Here is a 14547-nt window from a genome sequence, read left to right on the forward strand (position 1 = left end):
TAAAAGACCCCGAATAGCAAAAACGCTCCTAAATGGAAAGAACACTGCTGGAGGAATATCAATACCAAACTTCAAACCCTACTATAAAGCCATAGTAATCAAAACAGCTTGGTATTAGCATAAGAACAGACCTCAGGACCAATGGAATAGAATTGAAACCCCAGAAATGAACCTACAGACCTATAGCCATCTAATCTTCGATAAGGGAGCTAAAACAATAGAATGGAAGAAAGACAACCTCTTCAGTAAATGGTGCTGGCAAAATTGGTTAACTACATGTAGAAAACTTAAGCTAGATCCTTATATATCACCCTGCACCAGAATCAACTCCAAATGGATCAAAGACCTTGAACTCAAAGCAGACTCTCTGAAAACATTACAGGATGGAATAGGAGAAACCCTGGGTCTCCTTGGCTCAGGCCGAAATTTTCTGAATAGAGACCCGGAAACACAACAAATCAAAGAAAGGTTGGACAAATGGGATTGCATAAAGTTGCAGAGCTTCTGCAGGGCAAATGACATAGCTAGCAAGATCAATAGAAAGCCCACGGACTGGGAGAAGATCTTTACTAGCCATACAACGGACAAGGGTCTCATATCTAAAATATACTTGGAACTCAAAAAATTAAACCCCCCAACAACAAATCCTCAAAGAAACAACTGCCCAATAAATAAGTGGGCGAAACTCTTAAAGAGAAACTTCTCTGAAGAAGAAAGAAGGATGGCCAATAGACACATGAAGAAATGTTCAACATCCCTAGCCATAAAAGAAATGCAAATCAAAACAACATTGAGATATCACCTCACTCCAGTTAGAACGGCAAAAATCAAGAACTCTAACAACAACAGATGCTGGAGGGGATGTGGACAGAAAGGAACCTTACTTCATTGTTGGTGGGAATGTAAACTTGTTCAACCACTTTGGAAAGCAGTATGGAGGTTCCTCAAAAGACTCCACATAGAGCTCCCCAACGACCCAGCAATCCCACTTTTGGGCATTTACCCAAATGATCACAAACAAGGCCACACTAAAGCTACCAGCACAACTATGTTTATTGCAGCATTATTTACCATAGCTAAGACATGGAACCAACCCAGATGCCCCTCAGTAGATGAATGGATCAAGAAGATGTGGTATATATACACAATGGAATTCTATGCCTCCATCAGAAAGAATGACATTTCCCCATTTGTTAGGAAATGGAAAGGCTTGGAAAAAATTATATTAAGTGAAGTAAGCCAGGCCCAAAGAAACATAGGTCCCATGGTTTCCCTTATTTGCAATATCTAGTATAGGTATGAGTCAAGCGGAAAAAGTCAGATAATGTGATGTTAGGAAAACGAAACCTCAAATATGTATTTTAATGTTTTTGTTTCTTTCATGCATGTGTTTCTAATGCATTTATAAGATTATTTCTTTGTTGCTTTGTATGTCCCTCTCCCACAGTGTAACCCCCGCTTTCACTATATTTGATGTCAGTATAACATGTGGAGGAGATGGGGACAAACAAGTCGTTTAAGGATTCAGGTGGACCTGTTGCAACAATGAGAAGTACAAAATGTCATGTCAAAACCAGCTTTACAATGTCGGTGGGGGGGGGGAGGGGGGGTATGATTGGGTGGGAGGGAGGGGGGAGGCCGGGGAGGGAGGTGAAGGGTAAACAAAGGAGGAGGCTGCAATGCTTGGTAAGAAATGTATGCATTATCCTGCCCATGTAATTGTAACCCCTCTGTACAGTATGTTCTCAAATAAAATAAAATAAAATTAAAAAAAAAATTGGTTAACTACATGTAGAAAACTTAAGCTAGATCCTTATATATCACCCTGCACCAGAATCAACTCCAAATGGATCAAAGACCTTGAACTCAAAGCAGACACTCTGAAAACATTACAGGATGGAATAGGAGAAACCCTGGGTCTCCTTGGCTCAGGCCGAAATTTTCTGAATAGAGACCCGGGAAACACAACAAATCAAAGAAAGGTTGGACAAATGGGATTGCATAAAGTTGCAGAGCTTCTGCAGGGCAAATGACATAGCTAGCAAGATCAATAGAAAGCCCACGGACTGGGAGAAGATCTTTACTAGCCATACAACGGACAAGGGTCTCATATCTAAAATATACTTGGAACTCAAAAAATTAAACCCCCCAACAACAAATCCTCAAAGAAACAACTGCCCAATAAATAAGTGGGCGAAAGTCTTAAAGAGAAACTTCTCTGAAGAAGAAAGAAGGATGGCGAATAGACACATGAAGAAATGTTCAACATCCCTAGCCATAAAAGAAATGCAAATCAAAACAACATTGAGATATCACCTCACTCCAGTTAGAACGGCAAAAATCAAGAACTCTAACAACAACAGATGCTGGAGGGGATGTGGACAGAAAGGAACCTTACTTCATTGTTGGTGGGAATGTAAACTTGTTCAACCACTTTGGAAAGCAGTATGGAGGTTCCTCAAAAGACTCCACATAGAGCTCCCCTATGACCCAGCAATCCCACTTTTGGGCATTTACCCTAATGTTTACAAACAAGACCACACTAAAGCTACCAGCACAACTATGTTTATTGCAGCATTATTTACCATAGCTAAGACATGGAACCAACCCAGATGCCCCTCAGTAGATGAATGGATCAAGAAAATGTGGTATATATACACAATGGAAATCTATGCCTCCATCAGAAAGAATGACATTGCCCCATTTGTTAGGAAATGGAAAAACTTGGAAAAAATTATATTAAGTGAAGTAAGCCAGGCCCAAAGAAACGTAGGTCCCATGGTTTCCCTTATTTGTAATATCTAGTATATGTATGAGTCAAGCGGAAAAGGTCAGATAATGTGATGTCAGGAAAATGAACCCTTAGATGTGTATTTTAATGTTTTTTTCTTTCATGCATGTGTTTCTAACACATTTATAAGATTATCTCTTTGTTGCTTTGTATGTCCCTCCCCTACAGTATAACCCTTGCTTTCACTATATTTGATGTCAGTATAACTTGTGGAGGAGATGGGGGAAAACCAGTTGTTTAAGGATACAGGTGGACCTGTTGCAACAATGAGAAGTACAAGTTGTCATGTCCAAAACGAACTTTACAACGTTGGTGCGGGGGGGGGGGGCTGGGGGGGGAGGAAGGAGAAGGATTGGGATTGGGGGGGAGGGGGGAGGCTGGGAAGGGATGTGAAGGGTAAACAAAGGAGGAGGCTGCAATGCTTGGTAAGAAATGTACACATTATCCTGCCCATGTAACTGTAACTCCTCTGTACAGTATGTTCACAAATAAAATAAAATTAAATTAAAAAAAAAGAAATCAGTATTAGCAGATTTTTATGTGAAAACCTTTTATCAATGACTAAATTTATGATATTTTATTAAGGATGGGGGGAATAGAGGATGAGAAAGAAAGAAATGAGCAAATGTATGTCAGAAAGTCTCAATCGGTGAAAGAAAAGAAATGAAGTTTTATTATTGTTTCACTCCCTTTCTGTCCTTGGTATCACACGAATCTTCATTTATTTGAACATTCATGTATAATATTTGACAAAAAATTTACAGATTGATTTTTCTTCAAGTTAAGGGGAAAAAATTTTCCATCCCTCAGGACACCCAACTACGTACTGCATGGTTCTATTTTATTTGGACTCAAGCAACTCAGGGTTTGTGCAGAACCCAGAGATTAAAGGCCTCTGAGCCTTGTATTGTAAATAGGAGATTCCCATAACCCCCTCTTCAGGTTTGATCATTTGCTAGAACAGCTCACAGAACTCAGGAAAGCCTGTCCCTTACTGCTACCAGTTTCCTATAAAGGACACAACTCAGGAATGGCCAAATGGAAGAGATGTATAGAACAAAGTGCAGAAAGTGTTTCAGTTGTCCCTGCCCCCTCTACATGCACTAGTACCCCACCAGCTTGATTGTTTACCAACCCAAAAGCTCTCAAATCCTGTTGTATAGGTTGGTTTTGTTTTTTTTTTTTTTTTTTTGCCAGTCCTGGGCTTTGAACTCAAGTTCTGGGCACTGTCCCTGAGCTTCTTTTGCTCAAGGCCAGCACTCTCCCACCTGAGCCACAGCACTAGTTCCAGCTTTTTCTATTTATGTGGTACTGAGGAATTGAACCCAGGGCTTCATGTGTGCTAGTGAAAGCACTCTACCACTGAGCTACATTTCCAGCCCAGTATGGAGTTTTCATGGAGCCTTAATACAAAGGCATGATTGATACTGGCTGCTGATGATTAAGTCCAGTTCCAGAAATCAAGTGTAGGGCTGAAAGTTCCAAAGCTTCATTCACGTGGTTGCTTCCTCAGGTTGCCAGCCCCCCTACTGCAACACCCTTCCCCCATCATCCTGAAACTCTCAGGATAGACCAGAACTCACCCTAATAGCATAAACTGAGCTGTGGTTGAGAGGAGCCTAGCATAACAAAAGATGCTCCTCTCATTTCTGCCATTAAGAAAATTCCAAGTGTTTTAGAAACTTGGACAGAGACCACATATTTCTTCTTACATCCCAACGTCACATTTGTACATTTATTCTTAAGTTTGTCCACTGGCAAAACCACTCCACACAGTCATTAAGACTTGTCAATGTTTATGAACCAATGGACTTGGATTCACCTCAGAAGACATGTCATACTGAATTACTTACACTTCACAGACCGAGGAAGGAACCCCAGCAGCCCTCCCAGAAAGGTTTTATGCAATCTGCAGCTTGCAGATGGCTGTGAAGGTACCCCTCAGGGACAGATGTGAACAGCTAGGTTTGACTTTTAGGCCAAAAACTTAAGTCGTTCCTTTTGGTTATCTCAGCCACACGGGGTGAGAAAGCATGTGCTGTTCAAAGGAAGATAGGCAGCTCACTTTTGAAAATACATGACTGTATTTGTTTTTTTTTTTTTTTTTTTTTGCTTATGTGGTTCTGAGGAATCAAACCCAGGACCTCAGGCATGCAAGGCAAGCGCTTTACCACTGAGCCACCTTCCCAGCCCTGTATTTGGAAGTCAAGACCAAAGACATCCAACTAATAATAAAACAGATGAAATTCCACTGGTGTACTGTGGTAAGCAAACAGTTGGAAGGCTAAATGCAGGGCAAGATACACTGGTCAAAGCAAGTGTGTGGTTTCCAAATGAACATGAAGACTGTGTGGGGAGTGGGGCAAGGGGCATGCAGTAGCAATTCACACTGACTAAATCAGCCTCCCTGTGTCAACATGTGGCAGGGATGCTCCAGTCATGGGAATGAGCCCATGAAAAGGCTCCAGCTCTTACGCCACTCCTGGACAAACTTGCTTTGCTGAAGCTGGAAGAATTGGACATGTTGAGGACCACCCAACTCTTCTGGACAGTCTGTCCTCTGTGGATTAGCAGATGTAATTTTCCAAACCAAATACGTTTTATTAGTTGTTGAGGGAGAACATGCTGTCACATGTAAGATGAAAGAAAGGCAGAAGGGTTGGCTGGCAGACCTGTGGCTTGGGCTTCCTCAGAGCCCCATGGGTGGGGTGCAACAACATTTAAGCATGTTGCCTTCTTGCCAGTAATTTCTGAGTGTGTTGGGGCTTCACGGAGAATGCCAAAAAGAAAGACTGGACATACAGATTGCTCAGACCTTATTCTTCTGTGAGATGTATCAGAGATGCATCAGAAATGGAGCTGCCATAGTGAAAGGCAAAGATCATTTTACTTCAAAGTAAGTATTTTGTAAAGATGCTGTGGAGAAAAGTGAAAACTGGTAGAGAACACCATTAGAATCTCAAGTATATACTCAGTTAAGTGATGTAAAAGTTAGCACTCAACACATAGTATAAATTCTTAAATTATTACCTCAGATATAATAAAGATAATTGGTAGATTTTTCAGGAAATCTTGATTTACTGGATAAATTTTGACAAAGGGTTTAGTGAAGATAGAAAAAAAGTCTTTTTCATCCACGATGATAATTATGCTTTAATCTTTTAAAAATACCAAATGACTTAGCCATGTTTCCTTTCTAAATCTTATTTTAATGAAGTATGGGTTACAAGTTTTCACATAAAATGAAATTAAAATATGTATTCTAATTTCAAAGAGTTACATATAAGAAATGGAAACACTCTACTAGAAACTGCCTTCTCTGAACTGTCAGAATTTCAGGATTCATTTCCCAAATATAATGATAGAATAAAACCCCATTAGAGTTAGGCACTACTGGTCCATGCCTTGAAATCCTAGCTACTTGGGAGGCTGAGATCTGATGATCATGGTTGGAAGCTAGACTCGGCAGGGAAGTCGATGAGACTCTTATTAAACACCAAAAAAACCCTAGAAGTGGTGGCTCAAGTGGTAGAGTGCTAGCTTTGTGCAAAAAAGCTTAGGGACAACATCTAGGCCCTGGGTTCAAGCCCTAGACATATAGGTGTGTGCACACATATACATACACACACACACACACACACACACACACACACACGCCCTCCTTTAGAAGATGGAAAAGACCCACGTATATTAACATATTAACATTATAACATTATTAACATATAATAAATATACAAAACAAAAGCACTACAAATCTTGACAATAGTAATAGGAAAGAGTAGTTTGTTTGTTTGTTTTTGCCAGTCCTGGGCTTGAACTTTGGGCCTGGGCACTGTCCCTGAGCTACTTTTGCTCAAGGCTAGCACTTGGTGGCTTGAGACACAGCACCACTTCCAACAATAATAATAATTCCAAAAGATTTGCACTGTTTTGTTTCATATTTCTAAAATGCAAACATCTAAATTGTGTTTCAAATGTCTGATTTTGTTTTAAATATCTAAAATGGTTGTGTGGGAAATATATATGCTTCTTCAAGATCACAAAAGTCAAACTAAACAAATGCAGATAGATATGCTTTTGGACAGGTTGACAAAGCCTCAACATCATAAAGATGCAGGTCTAAGTAAGTATTTCTATATACTTAACAGGTGCCTCCTTTCAAATAACATTAGTTGTCTTTTCCGGGAGCCAGACACATTTGTTTCAAAGTTTACATAGAGGATAAAGCAAGCAATAATGCATAAAATAAATGGAAAAGCACACAGACACATAAATACTAAACTAAAAGAGTGGAGAAATGAGGAGTGAGGCCTAGCTTTATATTAAGCATTTTAGACTCTATTACTAAAACAACTGTACCAGGACATGAATCTATGATATATGATAGGCTAAATCAAAAACAATATAGGCTTAACTGCATATAGAAATTGAGGGGCATACCTAAGAATTAATCTAACCAAAGAAGTGAAGGACTTCTATGATGAAAACTTTAAAAACCTTAAAAGGGAAATCAAAACAGAACTTAGAAAGTGGAAAAATCTCCCAGGCTCCTGGATTGGAAGGATCAACATCATTAAAATGGCAATCTTCCCAAGGCTATCTACAAATTCAATGTGATACTTATCAATATTCCAACCTCATTCTTCGAGGAAATAGAAGAGGCAATCCAAAAATTCATATGGAACAATAAAAGACCCCGACTAGCAAAAACGATCCTTAACAGAAAGAACAGTGCTGGAGGAATATCAATACCAAATTTCAAACTCTACTACAAAGCCATAGTAATCAAAAGAGCTTGGTACTGGCACAAGAACAGACCTCAGGACCAACAGAATAGAATTGAAAACCCAGAAATGAACCCACAGACCTATAGCCATCTAATCTTTGATAAGGAAGCTAAAAATAATAGAATGGTAGAAAGACAGCCTCTTCAGTAAATGATGCTGGCAAAATTGGTTAATCACTTGTAGAAAATTAAAGCTAGATCCTTATATATCACCCTGCACCAGAATCAACTCCTAATGGATCAAAGACCTTGGAGTCAAAGCAGACACTCTGAAAACACTACAGGATGGAATAGGAGAAACCCTAGGTCTCCTTGGCACAGGCCAAAATTTTCTTAATAGAGACCCAGAAACAGAACAAATCAAAGAAAGGTTGGGCAAATGGGACTGCATGAAATTGCAGAGCTTCTGCATGGCAAAGGACATAGCTAGCAAGATTAATAGAAAGCCCACGGATTGGGAGAAGATCTTCACTAGCTATATAACGGACAAGGTCTCATATCTAAAATATACCTAGAACTCAAAAAATTAAATCCCCCAACAACAAATTCTCAAAGAAACAACTGCCCAATAAATAAGTGGGCTAAAGACTTAAAGAGAAACCTCTGAAGAAGAAAGAAGGATGGCCAATGGACACATGAAGAAATGCTCAACCTCCCTAGCCATAAAAGAAATGCAAATCAAAACAACATTGAGATACCACCTCACCCCAGTTACAATGGCTAGAATCAAGAACTCTAATAACAACAGATGCTGGAGAGGATGTGGACAGAAGGAAATCCTTACTGCAAGTGTAAACTTGTTCAACCACTTTGGAAAGCAGTATGGAGGTTCCTCAAAAGACTCACATAGAGCTCCCCTATGACCCAGCAATCCCACTTTGGGGCATTCACCCAAATGATCACAAACAAGACCATATTAAAACTACCAGGACAACTATGTTTATTGCAGCATTATTAACCATAGCTAAGATATGGAACCAACCCAGATGTCCCTCAGTAGATGATGGATCAAGAAAATGTAGTATATATACACAATGGAATTCTATGACTCCATCAGAAAGAATGACATTGCCCCATTTGTTAGGAAATGGAAAGACTTGAAAAAATATTATATTAAATGAAGTAAGGCAGGCCCAAGGAAGCATAGGTCCCATGGTTTCCCTTATTTGCAATTACTAGTATATATCTGAGACAAACAGAAATGGTCAGATAAGATGATGTTAGGTGAAATGAACCCCAAGATAAGGACTCAACTGTTTTTTTTCTTTCTTGTGATTGTTTCTAACATATTTATAAGATGATTTATTTGTTGCTTTGTATGTTCCTCCCCCATGGTATAACCCCGGTTTTTACTGTATTTGATGTTGGCATAATTTGTGGAGGGGAAGGGAAAAAGCAAATTGTTTAGGTAAGGGATACAGGTAGACCCATTGCAACAATGAGATGTACAAGATGTTATGTCGAAAAACGAACTTTACAATTTTCGCCGGGGGGCAGGGGGTAAAGGGGTAGGAAAGAGGGAGTGTGGTGAGGGGGGGGGGAGGTGGGAAGGGATGGGAAGGGGAAAAAAAGGAGGAGGCAACAATGCTTCATAAGAATTGTACTCATTACCTTGTCTATGTAATTGAAACCCCTCTGTACAGTATTTTCACAATTAAAAAAAAAAAGCAAGAAATTGAGGGGCATTTCTGTATGGCCCTCAATTATGACCAAAGGGGCATCTTAAGTCTGCAAGGAGCAAGATGGGTGTTTATGCACTCTATCACCACACTCAAGATGGTTGAAATGCTCTACAACCCAAGATAAAAACAACATTATTATTTTCAACAAAAACCAGATTACAGATTGAAGATGCTAAAGAATCTACAAAATCTACAACCAAATGCAGTATGTGGGCTTTAAACTCTAACAAACTGCAAGAAAAATTGTCAAAAAGCTGAGAGAAATTAATCCCTGGGAGATATGGGAGAATGATAAGGAACTAACATAAATTTTTAGATGTACTAATGAGATTATAGTTGTTGGGTTTGTTTTTTTGTTTGTTTGTTTGTTTGTTTGTTTGGTCATGGGGCTTGAACTCTGGGCCTGAGCGCTATCCTTCAGCTCTTTAGCTCAAGGCTAGTGCTCTACCGCTTGAGCCACTGCACCACTTCTGGTTCTCTGGTGGTTTACATTGAAGATAAGAGTTTCACAAACTTTCCTGCCCAGGCTGGCTTTGAACTTTGATCCTCAGATCTCAGCCTCCTGAGGAGGTAGGATTATCGGCATGAGCCACTAGCACCTGGCTTATAGTTGTTTTTTATTTTTTTTGATGCACACTAGAATAAGGAAGGGTCTATATACATAGCAATTCTCCAGTTTATCTCTCAAAATATTTAAAAGTCAGATTTGAAAGATGCAAACAACATCAATAAAATATTTTAAAAGTATAGTATTTTAGCAAAAAACTTAAGGCTTGTAAAAAGTAACTTAGAATCACATCAGTAATCTTCATACATTTGTATATATGTAATAAATTATCACACCCTGGACTTGTGGTATGGCTCAAATGGTAGAGTTCTTGCCTAGCAAGCCTAGGTCCTGAGTTCAAATATCACACTCTAACACATGAATGTGCACAATGAAAAAAAAATTCCCAATAAAGAAAGTAACATTACCTCAATTGAATTAATACTTTGAATCTCATTTTGATTTAACAGAATTTGGAAATCTTATGTAAGAGAATCTAGAAATTGCTATAGGTAAAAGGTATAAGGTAAAATGAAGAAATGAAGGAAAGAAACTATATTTTTCTAACATATAACAATTCTTACTCTGGGGCCCACAAAACCCTTGTGGTGATGCAGGGAAACGATGACTCTTCAAGGTTTCTGTGAGGCCACAGCTGTTTCCATAAAAATACTAAGATGACATTCAACACTTCTTTCTTTCCTATTAGACGTCTGTGCACAGTGGAATCACAGAGCCAACATGGCATCTGATAATTTTATTTCTCTGACAGTGAAACAGACACTTGTTTGTTTTCATGTTCTCAAAAAATGTAAAGGTACGCTAGGCATTCACACACACTGAGACCAAAGAACGATGCTCTTAGGGGAGTACACAAAGGCATGATGCCTATGTGCCTCTGATCATAAAATATTTATTGAAATAAAAGAAAATTTTTGTAAGGTATGTTACAGATATAACTTCGCATATTTTTCAGAGACTTAATTAAGTTTTTTTTCTTTTACTATGTCTCTACTATCTTTGATTATATCTAAAGTCATGTCTGTAATTCCATTATCTCAAAAGCAAATACTTTAAAAATTGCTACTTTTCCTATGCCCACATGGAAATATAACAAGAAACATATTTTTAGTAACGTTTTAAAACTTTTAAAAGGCTTTTTATATTTTATCTGAATTCTTTTAATTTTATGTTATATAGAAATAATTTTAACATTAAATATTATATTTATATAAATACAATGCATATTTTAATTATATATCTTAATGCATAGTTTAGATGGTTTACTATTTATCAGAATTTTATTTAACAGCTTTTTATTGTCAAGGAATTGCTGTCTTTAAAAGGGAGGATTAAAATATTCTCTCTCTTAGGCTGGACATGGTGGTACATATCTGTAATCCTGGCAATTTTGGAGGCAGAGATTGGGAGACTGACTTTAAGGCAAGCCCAAGAAAGAATTTTACAGGACTGCCCTCCTCTCAATATCAATAAACAAGTCAGACATAATGGTGTACATCCATCATTCCAATACACAAGAAACACTAAGTATAAACCAAACATGGCCTGGACAAAAAGCATAAACCCTTATCGAAAATATAACTAAAAAATAAAAGGACTTTTGGGTGTGGCTATCATAGTAGAGCATCTGCCCAGCAACTTCCAAGAGGCCCCAAGCTAAAACCCTACCACTGCCAACAATGATATTAAAAAAAAAAAGATTCACTTTCTCATACTACAGCTATCTTATCAGGGAAAGATGAAACCGACATATCAGAGAATTCTCTGACTTATGAGGCAAAGACATCTACTGCAGAGAAGGTGGGCTAAAATATAAGTAAAAGCAAAAATACAAGGGAAGTTGTCTTTCCCTGAACTTTACGGAGGTTAATAATTTACCTTCTTGTATCTTATGCAAAAGGATATGTTAAATGCTATTAGGAGTTTAAATACTGTTGATTGCTGCATCCACTGGAGACCAGTCATTTAGAGTCTGAACAAACAAGAATTAAACCATTTAAAAGAATATGTAACCTTGCCCAAATAATTGTAACCCTTCTGTACGGTATTTTGACAAAAAAAAAAAAAGATGTGACACACTAATACTGTATTCACAGAACTGTACTCGGGGTTTACAACAGAATCTCTAAACCTGGTTGGATTTGCTGTCATTGTGTTCACCTGTTGAGAGATTATTCTGTAGAACTGGCCACATCAGATGATGTGTTGAAATTTAAGTTGTTGAATAAGTATTTAGAGTCTCACTGTACTTCCTGGGACAACTGTGGTGAACTCTGTACTGATGCTGCCAAAGCAACAACATGTAAAACTGTTGCACCATCAGGAGGTCATTTCACTCCCCTTACCCTTACCATCAATCACACCCTCACAGGAAAGCTAACATACTTAGTCAGAAGAATGTTCAATGAAGAACTATAAAATATTTGAGGCAGGATAGATTAGGAGAAATGAGGCATGAGAATTAAAAACCAGAAACAAGGGAAAACATGTTGTTAATATTCACTTGATTAGGAACTCATGTGCTTTTCTCCTGTCTCTTACTCATCACTTAAGCTACAGCATTCAGTAAAGAGGCAACTCTTCCTGTAACCTTGTCTACTCACCTAAATGATTACTATACCCTGAGAACTAGGCAAGAATAGCTTAAAGAAAGACACTAATTCTGTAACAAAACACTTGGTAAAATGTCTCATTAGTTCATAAAGGTGTTTGCAAAAGAAAAATATTTATCTTCAAGAAGAGCACCTGTCTTGATAAAACTAATAAAACTCTTTCCTTTTTTACAGAAAAAGCTGGCCTGGGACATATATGCCTATAAGCCCAGCTTTGGTGAGATGCATGAATAATCCATCCAGGCCAGCTCAGGTTAAACCTGAGACTTTATCTTAAAAACAACCAGAGAAAATAACACATGCCTAACAAGTGTGAAATTCTGAAATCAAATTTCAGGATTAATATCACAAAAAAAACACCAAACACATACTCAAAAACTAGCAAAGTGACATAGTGACAGAATTTGTGGACCATGATACATTTGACCTTATTTTAAGATTATTATAACCTTGGGAAATTTGTGTCAAACAACATGAGCTTCTCAGCTTTCCAAACTGATGAGATCAGTGGTCTGATGAAATAATTGATGATAGCAATGACCAAGTTTTTGTGCTGCATAGTGAAATATGTCGGTGTTTGGGAGATCTGAATATATTAATGAATGAAGATTTTTCCAGATGAACCATGCTTGATACTACAAATTCATACAAAAGCAAAAGATCTAAGATAGTGTAAAACAGGCAAGTGTAATAATATGAAAAGTTACATTATACATTATAAAAAGTTATATTATATATATATGAAGTTATAAAAAGTTATACTTCACACCAAGTAACTTTTTAAAAATGATCACTGTAATTTTTTTTCTTTTTGACCAGTGAAACATTAAAACAGAATAACCACAACAATCTGAGATGTATTACAACACTGCTACCTTTTCCAAACACATATCTGTGTGGGGCTGGATATTTCAGCCAGAAGAACATATCTCAGCAGACTAAATACAAAAACCAACATGAGAATCCAGCTTTCTTCAGCCAAACAATAAAACTTGCTAATAATATATACAAGCAACATTGTTCTTTCTAAACAGTTCTTCTGTCTTGGAATATAACATTTACCATTATTTCAAATGAAGTAATTTTCGTGAGTGTGGTGTTGGGGATCAAACCAATGCCTCATGTCAGGCAAGTACTCTACCATTTAAGCTGTACCAGAGCCCAATAAATATCTTTGAAGTTTGTTTTACTTTCACCTATGGAAAACACTGATTAAACATAACTCGTACTTAAAAAGTCCTATGGGTTCTTCAAAAATATCTTAAGAGTGTATAAAGAGATAGAAAGTCATTCTTGTGGGAAATGTCCCACATACTGAAACATCTTATGTAAAGGAAAAATGAAGTCAGATGACAGAATAATGGACATCACTTACTGCAAAAAGGCCTCATTTACAGCTTCAAAGAACTCAGGCCGGAGGATTTCCTGAGGTATGTGTCCATGGTAAGTGAGCAGGGCCTCCAACAAGGGTTCAAAATCAGGCAGAGTAACAAGTGGGACACAAACTTGTGACAGAGATGTCATTCGGTCAGGAGCCATTCTATAAGAGAAACAAGAAATTCTTACCCAAATCTGAGATCCATATGTAATTAAAGACATATAAAGTCTCCTGCCTTGATTGACGACAGGTACTAAGATTGTTCACTATATTATACATAGCAATTTAAATTCATTGAAAGGAATACAAGGAAAGACCCAGTATCTCATCTGCACCAGTCATATTTCAAAAGCTCACAAGCTACATGACACCAGTGGTAGGAGTAGTACAGTAGTACAGTGGTAGGCAGTAAAAGTTTATAAAATGTGTTTTACGATCAAGAGCTCCATTGATAAAAACTTCTTCACTTTTCTCCATAGTCCCTACTACCAATTGACTTGTGCACTGTCTAGGGACCAAGGCTTACTGCTTAAACAGAAGTTTTCAGTGGAAGGCCTTCTTTTTTTTCTAGCTTGCTCAGCGCTCTGTTCTTAGCACCTAAGGACAATTCCTCATATATATTGTATGTTTAAGAAATATATGTTGCCGGGCACCAGTGGCTCAAGCCTGTAATCCTAGCTACTCAGGAGGCTGAGATCTGAGAATCACGGTTCAAAGCCAGCCAAGGCAG

General features: G+C 37.9%; 1 pseudogene; it reads right to left on the minus strand.

Annotated features, from left to right (window-relative positions):
* The window catches only part of LOC122126968, a 156089-nt pseudogene that overhangs the window by 41033 nt on the left and 100509 nt on the right, over positions 1-14547 (minus strand).

Source organism: Dipodomys spectabilis, unplaced genomic scaffold, assembly GCF_019054845.1.
Source record: "Dipodomys spectabilis isolate Male_0828 unplaced genomic scaffold, ASM1905484v1 ptg000295l, whole genome shotgun sequence".
NCBI classification, from domain to species: domain Eukaryota; kingdom Metazoa; phylum Chordata; class Mammalia; order Rodentia; family Heteromyidae; genus Dipodomys; species Dipodomys spectabilis.